Source organism: Macaca thibetana, chromosome 4 (genome assembly GCF_024542745.1).
Source record: "Macaca thibetana thibetana isolate TM-01 chromosome 4, ASM2454274v1, whole genome shotgun sequence".
Lineage (NCBI taxonomy): Eukaryota > Metazoa > Chordata > Mammalia > Primates > Cercopithecidae > Macaca > Macaca thibetana.
This window is the reverse complement of record NC_065581.1, coordinates 45,265,170-45,281,766: the sequence shown is the minus strand read 5'-3', so window position 1 is coordinate 45,281,766 and position 16,597 is coordinate 45,265,170. Positions and strand designations below refer to the sequence as shown.

Here is a 16,597-nt window from a genome sequence, read left to right as displayed (position 1 = left end):
CTTTCTTCATCTGTAAAATGGGAATTAGAACTTACCTCATTGGATTGTTGTGAGGATTAAATAAATTATTACATATAAAGCATGTTACCTGGTACACAGTAAGTACCCAATAAAAGGTAGCTACTATTAATAATATAAAGGAAGTTACTGATTCCAAGGGCCCTGAGTGAGTGTGGGAAAGATCCTCCTTTGAATTGAGCTTCTCAGACTTTATGGCAGCACTTCTTGCTGCTCAGAGGCCTTTTTTGCTCACTCCCATGCTCTGGGCTGTGTCCCAGATGGCTTAAAGCCACTGGAAGCTGGCGGGTCAGAGAAATGGAGTGCCACTGTAAATTGGAATCAACTTGAATTTGATGTTTTATCTCACTCACATCCGGCATGCATTTTTAATAGCATCTCAAAGACAATGGAGTAAATTGATAGCAAATGAAAATTGCATCAATGTTAGGATTCTGAATTCTGTGTTTACATTTCCATTCTCCAGACATCCTTACAAACAGACAGAGGGCCCATTTCAAGAAGGCATAATGGAATTCTCTGTTCTAATTTATTAAATACTTTTTCATGGAAAGGCTTCCTATCACAGGTTTCTAGACCAAAGACAGAACAACTATCTCCTTCCCTAATAGCTCAAATGAAAGATGGAAGTCAGATACTCTGGTAAATGAGCCAATTTGACTCCCAGCAGCCACAGACATCATACAACACCTGACTTTGTAGCATGTCTTCTGAAAGATAACGTTATTCTGCAAACAAAAATCCTGCATTTAGCAAGGGGTCTGTCTAAATATCTTTAATATCTTTATGAAAGAAAAGGATTTGGTGATAAACTTACCTGTAGAATAAACAAGCAAAGTAAAAACTAAGCGAAGAGAAACGAAAACAATATCAAAATAATGTACCTTGACAGCAGAGCCTCATGGACATTTACTGCGATGCGGAGTCCCTGTCTCACGGTGTGGTGCTCGTCTTTGTAACTGAAATTATGTTTAATCAGGGAAAGCCACAGCCTAAAATTTCCCTCTCTTATTTCTTCCGAGGACATGGAGAACATTGTTTCCTGTTATTCTATGTCTCTCTTTTTATATCTTATTTATTTAATTTTGGATGGGAAGTTCATTTATATAGCTTGCAAAACCAAAAACCATACAAAGGCATACAAGGAAAGCCTCTCTGCCGCCCCACACCCCCGGCCAAGCCCCACCTCCACCCCCATCTCAGTTAAAACCACTGTTATTTCTTCTTTTCTTTTTTTTTTTTTTTTTTGAGATGGAGTTTCACTCTTGTCACCCAGGCTGGAGGGCAGTGGCATGATCTCGGCTCACGGCAACCTCCGCCTCCCAGGTTCAAGCTAGTCTCCTGCCTCAGTTTCCCGAGTAGCTGGAATTACAGTTACGCACCACCACGCCCAGCTAATTTTTGTATTTTTAGTAGAGACAGGTTTGCCATGCTGGCCAAGCTGGTTTTGAACTCCTGACCTCAGGTGATCCCCCTGCCTCAGCCTCCCAAAGTGCTGGGATTATAGGCGTGAGCCATTGCGCCCGGCAACCACCATTATTTCTTTTTTTTTTTTTTTTTTTCAAGAGAATTAAATCGTTTATTGACTACACATGATAATGGATGATACACAAGCTTCATTCCCATCTATAATTTTATCTGGTACCATTATTCAATTTAGATATATTGCATAGGATGTGCCAACAATCACTTTTATAACCAATAATTCCATGATTTTGCTTGGGTAATCCCTTTTAACGGTGAACTTCAGGTCACAACAGTAACTATCAGTTCAACTACACCAAGGTTTCCGAAGACAATGGCTTCTCCACCCAAGCAGGTTGTATATAAATTCCAAATAGAACCTGGCATCACCCTGAAGGAATTCTAACTTCACACTGTTGGGGAAGTTTACCAAGATGGCTTCAGAGTAGACTAACTTTACACAGCACATTAAAAAAAAGACATTTATTCAGCGTCACGATCAGACTATTACATTTAGCAATCAACAGCATGGGTGCAAAAAAAAAAAAAAAAAAATCTACATTAAAACCCTTTGTTGGAATGCTTTACACTTTCCACAGAACAGAAACTAAAATAACCTGTTATACAATTAGTCACAAATACAGTCCTCGAGTTTTTTGCCCATACACATGAGTATTTGTCTAAAACATGTCTTCTTTGTAGCAGCTAGGCCCTGCCACCACTGTGCTTGGCTGAGTTCACAAATCTGTTGTAACCTGTAGCTTCCCTGTCACTTCTCTGGCTCTCCTCTCCTGCTAAGCTTTGTTTCCTAATTAAAATCTTCTGCCACTGCCATAGCTACTGCTGCTGCTGGAACCACCATAGCCACCTTGGTTTCGTGGTTTTGCAAAGTATTGACCTCCACCGCCATAGGGGCCAGAGCTTCTGCCTCCAAAATTTCCTCCCTTCATGGGTCCAAAATTTGAAGACTGATTGTTGTAATTGCCAAAATCATTGTAGCTTCCACCACCTTCAAAATTGCTTCCATCATTACCAAATCCATTATAGCCATCCCCACTGCCACCATATCCACCACCACCACGGCTGCCACCAAAGCCACCACGACCACTGAAGTTTCCTCCACGACCGAAGTTGTCATTCCCACCGAAACCACCTCCACGACCACCACCAAAGTTTCCAGAACCACTTCGACCTCTTTGGCTGGATGAAGCACTAGCCATCTCTTGCTTTGACAGGGCTTTCCTAACTTCACAGTTATGGCCATTCACAGTATGGTATTTCTGAATGACAATCTTATCCACGGAGTCATGGTCATCAAAGGTTACAAAGGCAAAGCCCCTTTTCTTGCCACTGCCTCGGTCAGTCATGATTTCAATCACTTCAATTTTCCCATACTGTTCAAAATAATCTCTTAGGTGATGTTCTTCAGTGTCTTATTTAATGCCACCAACAAATATCTTTTTCACAGTTAAGTGGGCACCTGGTCTTTGAGAATCTTCTCTTGAGACAGCTCTCTTTGGTTCCACAACTCTTCCGTCCACCTTGTGTGGCCTTGCATTCATAGCTGCATCCACCTCCTCCACAGTGGCATATGTGACAAACCCAAAGCCCCTGGAACGCTTGGTGTTTGGATCTCTCATTACCACACAGTCCGTGAGCGTTCCCCATTGCTCAAAATGGCTCCTCAGGCTCTCATCGGTTGTTTCAAAGCTCAACCCTCCAATGAAGAGCTTCCTCAGCTGTTCGGGCTCTTTAGGAGACTCTGACTTAGACATGACGGCAGGGAGAAGAGAGACTTTAACGATGCTTCTTCGGCGGCGTCCACGGGCAGAAAGGACAACCACCATTATTTCTTATGTGTCCCTTCCAGAGCTGCACAAGCAAATATGAGTACGTGTTTGGTTTGTTTTTTGTTTTTTGTTTTTTGTTTTTTCATTCCTTTATATGCAGTAGTAGCATACAATCACACTATTCTGCATGTTTTTCTTTTCAAGCTTGGAGATCTTTTCATAGCATTACATACAGACCTTCTTTATTCCAGATTTTCTGGAGGAAGGAAAAAACATTACACAAGACCCCTGGCCTTGGTTAATTCTGATGAAAAAATTGATTCTTAATTGTGAGGCCTCCAGGAAAGCTGCCCAGACACTTTGCCACATGAGCTTCATTGGCTAGTCAAACGCACTGCTTAGCTAATAGGGCTGGGATTATAGATGTGTTCTTTGTGCATCTCAACCCCTCTTTCCTTCTTCCTTCCCCTTCATAGTACCAAAGCATCTCAGGTCCATCATTGGAAGGCGGTCTTCTAAACAACACAAACCCAGCATTCACAACTACACTTAAAAAAAAGCTGCTTAGCCAGGCGAGGTGGCTGACACCTATAATCTCAACTCTGTGGAAGGCTGAGGTGGGCAGATCACTTGAGGTTAGGAATTCAAGACCAGCCTGGGCAACATGACAAAACCCGTCTCTACAAAAAATACAAAAATTAGCCGGGCATGGTGGCTTGCACCAGTAGTCCCAGCTACTCAGGGGGCTGAGGCAGGAGGATGGCTTGAGCCCAGGTGGTAGAGGTTGCAGTGAGCCTAGATTGCCCTACTGCTGTCCAGCCTGGGTGATGGGAGTGAAACTCTGTTTCAAAAATAAAATAAAATTAAGGCCGGATGCAGTGACTCACGCCTGTAATCCTAGCACTTTGAGAGGCCCAGGTGGGTGGATCACCTGAGGTCAGGGGTTCGAAACCAGCCTGGCCAACAGGGTGAAACCCCATATCTACTAAAAATACAAAAATTAGCTGGGTATGGTGGCACGTACCTGCAATCCCAGCTATTCAGGAGGCTGAGGCAGGAGAATCGCTGGAACCTGGGAGGCGGAGACTGCAGTGAGCTGAGATCGAGCCACTGCACTCCAGTCTGGATGACAAAGCGAGACTCCATCTCAAAGTAAAATAAAATTAAATTAAATTAAAAATTTAAAAATAGATGTTTACCTGTCCTATAATTTCATAAAAATTGAATCATTAAGTACCTACTCTTGGCCAGACAAGGTGGCTTATGCCTACAGTCCCAGCACTTTGGGAGGCCAAGGAGGCAAGATTGCTTGAGTCCAGGATTTGGAGGCCTTCCTAGGCAACATAGCAAGACTCTGCCTTCACAGAAAATTTAAAAATTAGCCTGGTGTGGTGGTGCTCACCTGTAATCCCAGCTACTCCAGAGGCTGGGGCGGGAGGATTGCTCAAGCCCAGAGTTTGAGTCTGCAGTGAACCACAATAGTGCCACTGCCCTCTCACCTGGGCAACCAAGCGAGAGCCCATCTCTAAAATAATAATAATAATAATAATAAAGATAAAAATTAGATTTTTAAAAATAGATGTTTGGGCCAGGCTCAGTGACTAACGCTTATAATCCCAGCACTTCGAGAGGCCAAGGCGAGTGGATTGCTTTAGCCTAGGAGTTTGAGAACAGCCTGGACAACACAACAAAACCCCATCTCTACAAAAATACAAAAATTAGCCAGGCATTGGTGGTGCACACCTGTAGTCCCAGCTACTTGGGAGACTGAGGTGGGATAATCGTGTGAACCCAGGAGGTGGAAGCTGCAGTGAGCCGAGATCACACCACTGCACTCCAGCCTGGGCAACAGAGAAAGACCGTGTCTCCGAAAAAAAAAAAAAAAAGATGTCTGCCTGTTCTATAACTTCTACAACTCCATAAAAATGAAATCATTAAGTATGTACTCTTTTGTGTAAGGCTTCTTTCACTGAGCATCTTTTTAGATTCATGTATATTGTGTGTATATCACTGGTTTGTTCTCATATTGCTGAGTTGTAGTTCATTGTATGAATATATCACAATTTGTTTATCCATTCCTCTTTTGATGGACACCTGGACCGTTTCAAGTTCTTGGTTATTACAAATAAAGTTGCTATGAATGTCCACATACAAGTCTTTTTGAAGATAGTTGTTTTCATTTCTTTTGGTGAAATACTTAGAAGAGGAATTGCTAGGTCATGGGTAATATTATTCTTGATATGGTTAGGTTTAGTGCCACCATTTCGCTATTCGTTTTCTGTTTGTTCTACATGTTTTTCGTTACTCTGTTCCTCCATTTCTAAGTGTGTGGTTTTTTTTTTTAGTTTACTAAATAATTTTTGTAATTCAGTTTTAACTTATCTATTAATTTTTCTTTTCTTTTTTTTTTTTTTTTTTTTTTTGAGATGGAGTCTCGCTCTGTCACCCAGGCTGGAGTGTGGTGGCACGATCTCAGCCATGGCAACCTCTGCTTCCCGGGTTCAAGCAATTCTCCTGCCTCAGCCTCCCAAGTAGCAGGGATTATGGGCACACACCACCATGCCCAGCTAATTTTTTGTATTTTTAGTAGAAACGGGGTTTCATCATGATGGCCAAGCTGGTTTTGAAATCCTGACCTCAGGTGATCCACCCGCCTCTGTCTCCCAGAGTGCTAGGATTACAGGCTTGAGCCACTGCTCTATTGAGCCACCTTCTCTATTAATTTTTAATGATATTTTGGCCAGGGACAGTGGCTCACACCTGTAATCCGAGCACTTTGGGAAGCTGAGGCGGAGAGATTGCTTGAGCCCAAGAGTTAAAGACCAGCCTAGGCAACATGGTGAAATCCTGTCTTTACCAAGAACACAAAAATTACCTGGGCGTGATGGCACATACCTGTAGTCCCAGCTACTAGGGAGGCTGAAGTGGGAGGATTGCTTGAGCCTGGGGGGTCAAGGCTACAGTGAGCTGTGAGTGTACCACTGTACTCCAGCATGGGTAACAGAGCAAGACCTTGTCTCAAAAATAAATAAATAAAATTAAAAATTAAATTTGTAATGATATTTTGTTGCACTATTTTTTTAATTGAGGTAAAATTTACATAACACAAAAAAACTCATTTTAAAGTATACAATTCAGAGGCATCTAGTACATTCACAATGTTCTGCAACCACCACCTCTATCTAGAGCTAAAATATTTTCATCATCCCAAAATAAAACTCTGTATCCATGAAGCCACACTTCCATTCTCCTCTTCCTCAGCACCTGGAAACCACTGATCTGCTGTCTTGGTGAATTTATCTATCCTGGACATTTCATATAAGTGAAATCATACAATATGTGCCCTTTTATGTCTGGCTTCTTTCATTCAGAGTAATGTTTTCAAGGTCCATCCCCATTGTAGCACGTATCAGGATTTCATTTCTTTCTATGATTGACTAGTATTCCATTGTATGCACATACCACTTTTCATCTATCCATTCATCCACTGATGGACATTTGGATTGTTTCCCCCACAATGAATAGTGCTGCTCATTGCATGATTTTTTAGTGGTTGCTGTAAAGCAGAAATTTTCAAATGTTTAGTTTCAGGTTGCACTCCTAAAAGGTATTGAAAACGCCCAAAGAGCTTCTATGTGGGTAATATGTATTAGAAATTAAACAGGGAGGCCGGGCGCAGTGGCTCATGCCTGTAATCCCAGCACTTTGGGAGGCCGAGGCAGGCAGATCACTTGAGGTCAGGAGTTTGAGACCAGCCTAACCAATGGCGAAACCTTGTCTCTACTAAAAACACAAAAATTAGCCAGGCGTGGTGGCATGCACCTGTAATCCCAGCTGTTCAGGAGGCTCAGGCATGAGAATCAATTGAACCCGCGAGGCAGAGGTTGCAGTGAGCTGAGAGTGCACCACTGCATTCCAGCCTGGGCGACACAGCGAGACTCTGTCTCAAAAAGAAAAAAAAAAGAAAATTTAAAATTAAACTGGGAATCTTAAAAATATTAATATTTAATTAAAAGAATAAATCCATTATATGTTAACATAAATAACAAGTTTTATTAAAAATAATATACTTTCTCCCCAAAATAGTTAGGAGAGTGACACTGTTTTACATTTTTGTAAATGTCTTCAATTTCTGGCTTCATGAAAGATGAATTCTTTTTTTTTTTTTTTGAGATGGAGTCTCACTCCCGTGGTGCAGGCTGCAGTGCAGTGGCGCTCTTGGCTCACTGCAACCTCCACCTTCCGGATTCAAGTGATTCTCCTTCCTCAGCCTCCCGAGTAGCTGGGATTACAGGCATGCACCACCACGCCTGGCTAATTTTTGTATTTTTAGTAGAGACGGGGTTTCACCATGTTGGCCACGCTGGTCTCCAACTCCTGACCTCAAATGATCCACCTCAGCCTCCCAAAGTGCTGGGATTACAGGCACGAGCCACCACACCTGGCCATGAAAGATGAATTCTAATATCTGCTTCTTAATCTGTTGTAGATACGTTGTTTTGGTTGACTTATATGAAGAAAATCCAGCCTCACACAGACACATGGCTGAAAATGGGAAGACCTCAAAGAAGTCCTAAATGGGTTTTGGGGACCCCCAAGGTTCTTGTACCACACTCTGAAAACCACCGCTCAAAGGATTACAAAATACATCTTTCACTTTTCAGAGTCTACCTAGAGTTAATATTATACCACTTCATGTAAAATGTAACCACTTGCAACTGTATGGTTCAACTTACCATTCCCATTTTGTATGTTGTAGTCATACTACATGTCCTGAAGGACAGGAGCAATAAACAGAACTAACAATTGCAATTTTTTTGTTGTTTTTTGAGACAGAAGTCTCCCTCTGTTGCCCAGGCTGGAGTGCAGTGATACGATCTCAGCTCACTGCAGCCTCGACCTCCCAGACACAAGCAATCCTCCCACCTTAGCCTCCCGAGTAGCTGGGGCTACAGGGCACATGCCACCATGCCCGGCTAATTTTTGTGTTTTTTGTAGAGATGGGGTTTTGCCATGTTACCAGCCTGGTCTCAAACTCCTACGCTCAGGAGAGCCACCCACCTCAGCTTCCCAAAGTGCTGGGATTACAGGCATGAACAACCACACTCGGCCAAATTCTTTTGCTTTAAACAGTTAAATATATTTTTTTAATTGAGGAAAAAATAGCATTTTATATTTATCTACATACAACTTAACATTTCGAGCACTCTTCATTCCTTCCTAAAGGTTCAACCTCCTATCTAGCCATGTTTCCCTTTAGCCTGGAGAATTCTCTTATGGTGCAGTCTGCTGGTGATAAACTCTGAAAATTTAGTTTTTATCTGAAAATTTTATTCTGTCTTCTTTAATGATATTTTTGCTGGATATAGAATTTTGTGTTTACGAGTTTTTTCTTTCAGTGCTTTAAAGAAGCCTTACCACTGTCTTTTGGACTCCTCTTTCTGATGTAAAGTCAGCTTAAAGATAAAATTTTCTCTTGCTAAACTAGTGACTACCTCTTTAACATAATATTTACATGTTACACACTAACAGTCTCTTGTCTCTTTCCTCCATCTTAAAAAAAAAAAAAAAAAAAAAAAAAAAAAAAAAAAAAAAAAAAAAAAACAGCTTCCAAAGGCAGGAGGGAGAAGTCACATATCATATACATCATTATGTTTTTAAAGGTGTGTTTTAAGGTTTGAAACAGGATACTAAGGCTATTAGATGAAATGAGCCCCAAGGTGAGTAGTGTTTACAACTCAAATATTGAACAAGTTTCAGAACTTTAACCATTTCCCTGCAAGCACCCGTCTTCATGCCTGCCTGACCCCCATCACTCAGATGGCAGGACCGAAGCCTGATTACGCCTAACTATCTGCCTGCTCTGAACCTGCAAACAGTAGCTGGGCGTGGACGGAGAAAAGCCCAATGTGCTAATCAGTCTCAGTTTAAATCGACGACCTCAAATCTTAAGTGAGCAGCCAACAGTGTCAGTTAATCCCTAGCAAATCACCTTCTCTCTTTCAAGACAGCAGTTTCATCTCTACACTTCACTGCATCTTCACTAAGTAAATAGGTGCATGAGAATGAGTACTCCCTTGCTTGCTCCTCAGCCCTGCAGCCACTGACCTACTAGAATTAGTATCCTCCATCTCCTTCTCTTTTTTTTTTTCCCAGATGGAGTCTTGCTCTGTTGCCCATGCTAGAGTGCAATGGTGCGATCTTGGCTCACTGCAACCTCCACCTGCCGGGTTCAAGCAATTCTCCTGCCTCAGCCTCCCAAGTAGCTGGGATTACAGGCACCCACCACCGCGCCTGGCTAATTTTTGTATTTTTAGTAGAGATGGGGCTTTGCCATATTGGTCAGGCTGGTTTTGAACTCCTGACATCAGGTGATCTGCCAGCCTCGACCTCCCAAAGTGCTGGAATTACATCCTTCTCTTATTATAATGGAACAGCTGTCCCTGCACATGGCAATGGCCTATCCCTCTATTTTGTACTGAATTTTATCTTTTCAAATACTTTAAAACTTTGTTCCTGCAATAATCCTTTCATTTTCTTGCTTTATCAGCTTCTTCTCTGTACCAAATCACTTCTATCTGCATACAAATAAGCCAAATGTTGCTGTTCTTAAAAATAAATAAACAAGCCATGCACAGTGATTCACGCCTGTAATCCCAGCACTTTGGGAGGCCGAAGCGGGTGGATCACCTGAGGTCAGGAGTTCAAGACCAGCCTAGCCAACATGGAGAAACCCCATCTCTACTAAAAACACAAAAATTAGCTGGGCGTGATGGTAGGCACCTGTAATCCCAGTTACTTTGGAGGCTGAGGCAGGAGAATAACTTGAACCTGGGAGGCAGAGGTTGCAGTGAGCCAAGATCATGCCACTGCACCCTAGCCTGGACTTTCATATCGAACACTGAATGACCTCTCCATGTAGATGTCTAATTTGAAACTTAACATGACCAAAGTAGACTTACACAAATAAATAAACATACTCCCTAAAGCCCACAGTCCCGTCCAGCCTCTACTGTTTGTGGTTTTTTTTTTTTTTTTTTTTTTTTTTTTTTTCCTACTTCTCTTTCCTGAAAAATTCCTCCGGAGTTGCCTATGCTTCCTGTCTCCACCTTCTTGTCTCCCCTCCTCTCCCACTCCAGTTGGGCTTTCCTTCCCATCATCCCACTGAAACTGCTCCCATCTTGCCTGATCCATTGGTTAGGTCTCCGCTCTTTTTCTGCTTAACCCCGCACAGCACCTGGCACACTGGCCACTCCCTTCTTCTTGAATACGGTCATCTGGAGACCTTGGTGCAACCACACTCTTTCCAGTTTTCCTCCTGACCCTGACTGCCCTCTCAGCCTCTCCTGCAGGCATCTCCTGTTCCAGCTCCCCAGGAAGCACCCAAGATCTCACCTTCCTCTCTTTTTCTCCATCCTGATCTTCCACTAGATGATCTCATCTCATCCAGGACCACCAATGTGCTAGTAACCCCCCAAATCTACAGCTGCAGCTAGATCTTGCCTCTGCACTCCGGACTTTCATATCGAACACTGAATGACCTCTCCGTGTAGATGTCTAATTTCAAGCTTAACATGACCAAAGCAGACTTTTTATTTCCCTTCCACAGACCCGCTCGTTCTCCAGCTTTCCTGTCTCAGTGAATGGCACCACCACCCACCCTGTTATTCGGGTCATAAACTTAGAAATGAATCTTCTCTCCCTTTCTCTGCATCCCATCCATTGGCAAATATAGCCCTACCCTCACATGCAGCCTGAATCTAACCATTTCTCATCTTCACAGCTGCAATCCTGTCCATCACCTCTCTCCTAGACAATGTCAGCAACATCCTTAAAGGCATTGCTGCTTTTGCAATGACCCCCATAGTCAACTCTCCCTCAGTGGAAGGATCTTTCAAAGGCATAAATCAGATCATGTCGCTCCCCTGCTTAAAAACTTCTAATGAACCATTTTATCTGTAAATATGTATTCCTCCTGTCTCTGTCCTCTATAAAAATCTGGAAACAATGACTGACCCAGTAGCAATAAGTATCCCTAGCACCTAGATTGTAGTGTTGAATTACTTTCTCACATTAAAAGTAGCTGGGACTTTTGTAAATGGCTGATTCCAGGTCTGGGGCAAAAAATGGACAAAATAAGCCAGAAACATCTTGCCATAACAGAAAGCAAGGAATCTATCAAAGATTACGAGAGTCATGTCAGAGGGATTCAGAAGCCAAATCAAAAAAGTTCCCACTAACCAAAGATGGGACACTTTTAGCTTTAATGGACACAGCACTGTAATTGAAATGGATTGAAACTGTCAAATAGGCCAAAATCCATGAGTTTACAATGATGCTGAAAGTATAATAATAGCTCACTTTTGGAGAGTGATAGGAACAAATTCATTATCTTGAACACTGATAATCAAAGGGGGAAAAATTAAGCATGTAGCCTTTTCTACATTAACTATACCACTGGTTAACAAATAATTGATTAGGTGAAGCATCTCTTCATGAAAAGACTCCGATTAATAAATGAAAAAGAGATGATAGAATTAACATATCACCATGTTGCACCTTCCAGTGAGTTAACAGATATAGGCATTATGTTATCAGGGCCTGCTAAGATCACAATACAGACAACCAAACATCGATGTACCCTCTGGTGAAGGAGCATCTATGGTCTTGCCAAAGGGATTCAAAATTGTGTCTAATCAAATCTCTACATCCAGGTGCTAATTTGCATGAAATAGAGAAGATAGAGGAACATGTTGAATGTGAGTTGAATGTCGAATATGCAGTCAGCAAAAACCTAGACTGTGGGAAACCACAGATCAAATCTCCCTAGCTATGCAATAGATATACTGTAAGGAAAAGGATGGAGATGGAGCCTATCGATAAAAGGATGTAAAATATCAAGTCGATATGCTTTTTTAAAACACATGCAAGCCTGTGACGTCTAAGGATGTACATTTGGGTGATAAACTGTAAAGAAATGCAATGCAGGCCGAACTCGGTGGCTCACACCTGTAATCCCAGCACTTTGGGAAGCAGAGGTCAGTGGATCACCTGAGGTCAGGAGTTCGAGACTAGCCTGGCCAACATGGTGAAACCCCGTCTCTACTAAAAATACAAAAATTAGCCAAGCATGGTGGTGGGTGCCAGTAATCTCAGCTACTCGGAGGCTGAGGCAGGAGAATTGCTTGAACCTGGGAGGCGGAGGTTGCAGAGAGCCAAGATCGCACCATTGCACTCCAGCCTGGGCAACAAGAATGAAACTCCATTTCAAAAAAAAAAAATGCAGTGATTACTATGAAAGTCAGGGTAATGGTCACCTTTGGGAGAAGGAAGATGGTTGGGGGCAGGGCAGAATCCATGGAGGGGCCGCAGGGTGGCTGCAAAGTTCTATTTCAAGACCTGGGTGGTGGATACAAAGATGTCTGCCTTTGAATTAACAACATTGAAACAAGTCAACATTTGTTTTGGTTGATTTTCTGCATCTATGTTTTATGGTGTGATTTTTAAAAAATCTCTGTTGTAGTGTCTGGCAAACTTTTTATAAAAAGGGCCACATATTAAATATTTTAGGCTTTCCAGGCCAAGAGGCAAAATCGAAGTTGTTATGTAGGTATTTCTATAACCATTTAAAACATTTACCTTGGAGGCCGAGGCGTGAGGAACGCTTGACACCAGGAGTTCAAAACTGGCCTGGGCAACATAGCGAAACCCCATCTCTTTCAAAAATAATAAAAATAAAATAAAATAAAAATAAATAAAATGTAACTACAGTATTTTTTTTAATGCATAAGGATAAACCTCTAGAATTGAGACCCTCAAGGGTCCACCAATACTTGAATTCCTGATCGAGGGGCTCCAACAGCCACTGGTGTGCCCTGATGACTTTGCCAGATTCCCATGGTAACCGCTCCCCTTCCACCCTGGTCCACATTAACCTCCATGTCTCTAAGCCACAGGCGGACGCAGTCACCAACCTCACTTCCCTAAGAAGCTGGGGGAGGGAAGGGGGCGAGCGTTCTTGCGCACAATGAGCTCCCAGCTACACCCACCAACTCTGGGTGAGCACCCTTCCTAGGAGAAAGGGAGAACCTAAGGGCACCTAAGTCTTAGGCCCCAGGACCAGACAAAAGAACGTTTCCTAAAGCCTGTGTCCAGACTCCCCTCACGAGTCCTTGACTACCTCCTTGTCACTCAAGGTGTGGTCTAGTAGACTAGCAACAGCAGCAGCATCACCGGGGAGCCTGCTAGAAATGCAGAATTTCACCCACTCCAGACCTACCGGATCATAGTCTGCACATTTAACAAGCTAGCAGGAGATCCATATGCATATTAATGTTTGACAAGTGTTGGTTGCTTTCACAATCCAGATAAGCCGATGCCATAAATAAACACATCAAACCAGAAACACCTCTCGTAGGTTGACTTTTTAACCTAGACGCTAAAGACTGCTTTTATGATTTATAAGAGGAAATTCCCAAAGTTGAGTTCCCCATGCTCAGTAAGAATGAAAATTCCCTCCTATCTTCTCTGACCATCAATCCAGCACAGAATGTCTCACCGATCTTGGGGTCTTGCTCTCAAAGCCAATGGGGAAATCAGAAAGGACACTTTCTACTCCTAGAATAAGAGTGTTACATCTTTTAAACAAGTGAAAGGGAGAGCACAAAGAATGGCTGAATGCCTTGAACGTACCAAGATAAGTAGGTCAAATGGCAACATAAGGGAAAATCCCAACTCCAGGGAAGATAAAACACCACTGTCTTAAACAATGAAAGGAGCACCCCAAATGTTGCTCACAAAACCCAGCTGAGTAACTCCCAAAAAGCAGACCCTATTTGCATGTTAAACCTCAAAATGAAATTCCCACAAATACTGAGACAGTGGATCAGTACCCTTCAGAGAAGTTCCCAGGGTTGGTAACTTCCCTGTCTGATGAGTTTTCTCCACCTCCATCTATCTTGGGAAGCTGCAGGCCTTCAGTTTAACTTCCTCATCAGATGACAGTTGCAAACCAGAACAGACACATCCCAATCCTACATGAACCACTTTGCTTCACTGGGAAATATTAAAAAGAACCTAATGATTCACCAAAGAGCACCACATTTAAAGAAAAGAAAATTATCATTTTTAGTGGCAAAGACAAAATAAGATGAGAGAAAAACCTACTTCAAACAGAAAACAACTAAAAACATTTTTCTAAAAATCCAAGGTACATGCTACAACACAGATGAACCTTGAAAACATTATTTTATGTGAAAGAAGCCAGTTACAAAGAACTACATATTATATGATTCCATTTACATGAAATGTCCAGAATATACAAGTCTGTAGAGACAGAAGGTAGATTAGTGGTTGCCAAGGGCTAGGAGGGATGAGACAATTGGGGGTTAATGGCTAAAGGATTTGGGGTTTCATTTGGAAGTAATGAAAATGTTCTAGAAGGGATTGTGGTGATGGTTGGGCAATTCTATGTAAATATACTAAAAGGCATTGAACTGTATACTTTATTTAAATGGGTGAATTGTATAGTATGTAAATTATATTTCAATAAAGCTGTTTTAAAAAATTATATGGCTCCATACTAGATCCAAGTTTGGAGTTTCTAATATAACACAACGACTTTCTGGGCAAAATCTGAAAAAAAAAAAGGTGATGTCAGTACTGAGTAGAGGCCCCACCAGGTTTGTATGGCAAAACACTCCCATCTCAGTTTGGGAAATAATTTCACAGTCTTGTCTAAAGATCATCAATCTCAGCTGGGCGCTGTGGCTCGTGCCTGTATTCCCAGCACTTCGGGAGGCCGAGGCAGGCAGATCGCCTGAGGTCGGGAGTTCAAGACCAGCCTGACCAACATGGAGAAACCCCATCTCTACTAAAAATACAAAATTAGCCAGGCATGGTGGTGCATGCCTGTAATCCCAGCTACTCAGGAGGCTAAGGCAGGAGAATTGCTTGAACCCAGGAGGCGGAGGTTGCTGTGAGCCAAGATTGCGCTGTTGTATTCCAGCCTGGGCAACAAGAGCGAAACTCCATCTAAAAAAACAAAACAAAACAAAAATCATCAATCTCACAGAAATCCCCAGCTGATTTTAGCTTCCTGTTCCAGAAACACTGGAAAAACCAAAATAGGCCAAACACACTTTCAAAACAATACCTTTAATCTATGTAGGCAAAGGGAGAAAAAGGGGATCATGGAATAGGAGTTATAGGTGCTGTCAGAATACAAAGTTGAGAATTTACTATCACTATAAAAATTCAAGTCCAATGTCGATTCCCCAAAGAAACTATGCATCCAAAGACTCCAAATAACTTAACACACACAGAATGGTGGCTAAAACAGACCACCTGGATGGTTAAGGCCTTCTCCATTATTACACTGACCTCAGCGCTGGAACCTCTATTGAGTTTTAGCTTGGCAGATTCTCTTCTCTCTTCCCAATCTGTTTAATTTTCCAAGCCAAGGGCATCATGAGAAACCCCATGAGCACCCTGATTGCATCCACAAGGACCTGTTGGCTTCAGGGTCACAGCTGCTACTATGGAAAGACAGAAGGGAGAGGTAGGACGGGTATATCTCTTACCTTAAACGAAAACACACAAAACCTCAGTGCATTAGAAGGCTTAGAGAGTGAAATCTCTGCAGCTATCAGCCAACAGCTTCCTCCTGCCTTGACGACCTGGATTCTCTCTGATCCCCAGGCAAATGACAAGACCAAATGTTAGGCAATTAATAATATAGCAGATGCTGTTTGGTTTCTGTGTTCTCCTATAGACTCCTGCTTCAAGGGCAAAATGGCGGTGTCTGATGCCAAGGTCCAAGGGAACTGGCAAATGACTAGAACGTTGCCTAGCACATACTAGGTCTTCAAAAACTATTTGTTGAATATCTCTTGAAGGAATGCTGATACTCCCCTGTCACTCTCTGCCTTCTTCCCTCAGCCTGGAAACACCGACACAAACACACACACACACATACACACACACACGAAGTTGAATCCACACTTGTTTATTGCAACCCCATCTGTAACTTTGCAAAACTAATAAGCACAACAGCAATTACTGCTAGATTACAGATTTCAATGGGCAGGGCATTTTGTTAATTTTGTACCCTAAACGCCCAAAACAATGCCTAGCACATAGTAGGCTCTCAATATGTGTTTAATGCCGAATGAATTAAAAACCTACTACGTGCCAGGCGCTGTGCCAGATCGACTTCTGCCAGCGACCCAATCGATTACTTCCACACCGGCGGCAGAGCCGCCCCCTGAGTCCTCCTACAGCCAGGGGCCGCTGTAGGAAACGCCTGGCTTCCTTCCCTCGTCACT

General features: G+C 42.5%; 1 pseudogene across 1 annotated transcript; it reads right to left on the bottom strand.

Moving 5' to 3' along the window:
* Positions 1–1,630: 1,630 nt before the first annotated feature.
* Positions 1,631–3,322, bottom strand: LOC126952411 (heterogeneous nuclear ribonucleoprotein A1-like; annotated as a pseudogene). The gene has a single exon (XR_007724874.1). The product of XR_007724874.1 is annotated as a heterogeneous nuclear ribonucleoprotein A1-like (transcript).
* Between the last annotated feature and the right edge of the window lie 13,275 nt (positions 3,323–16,597).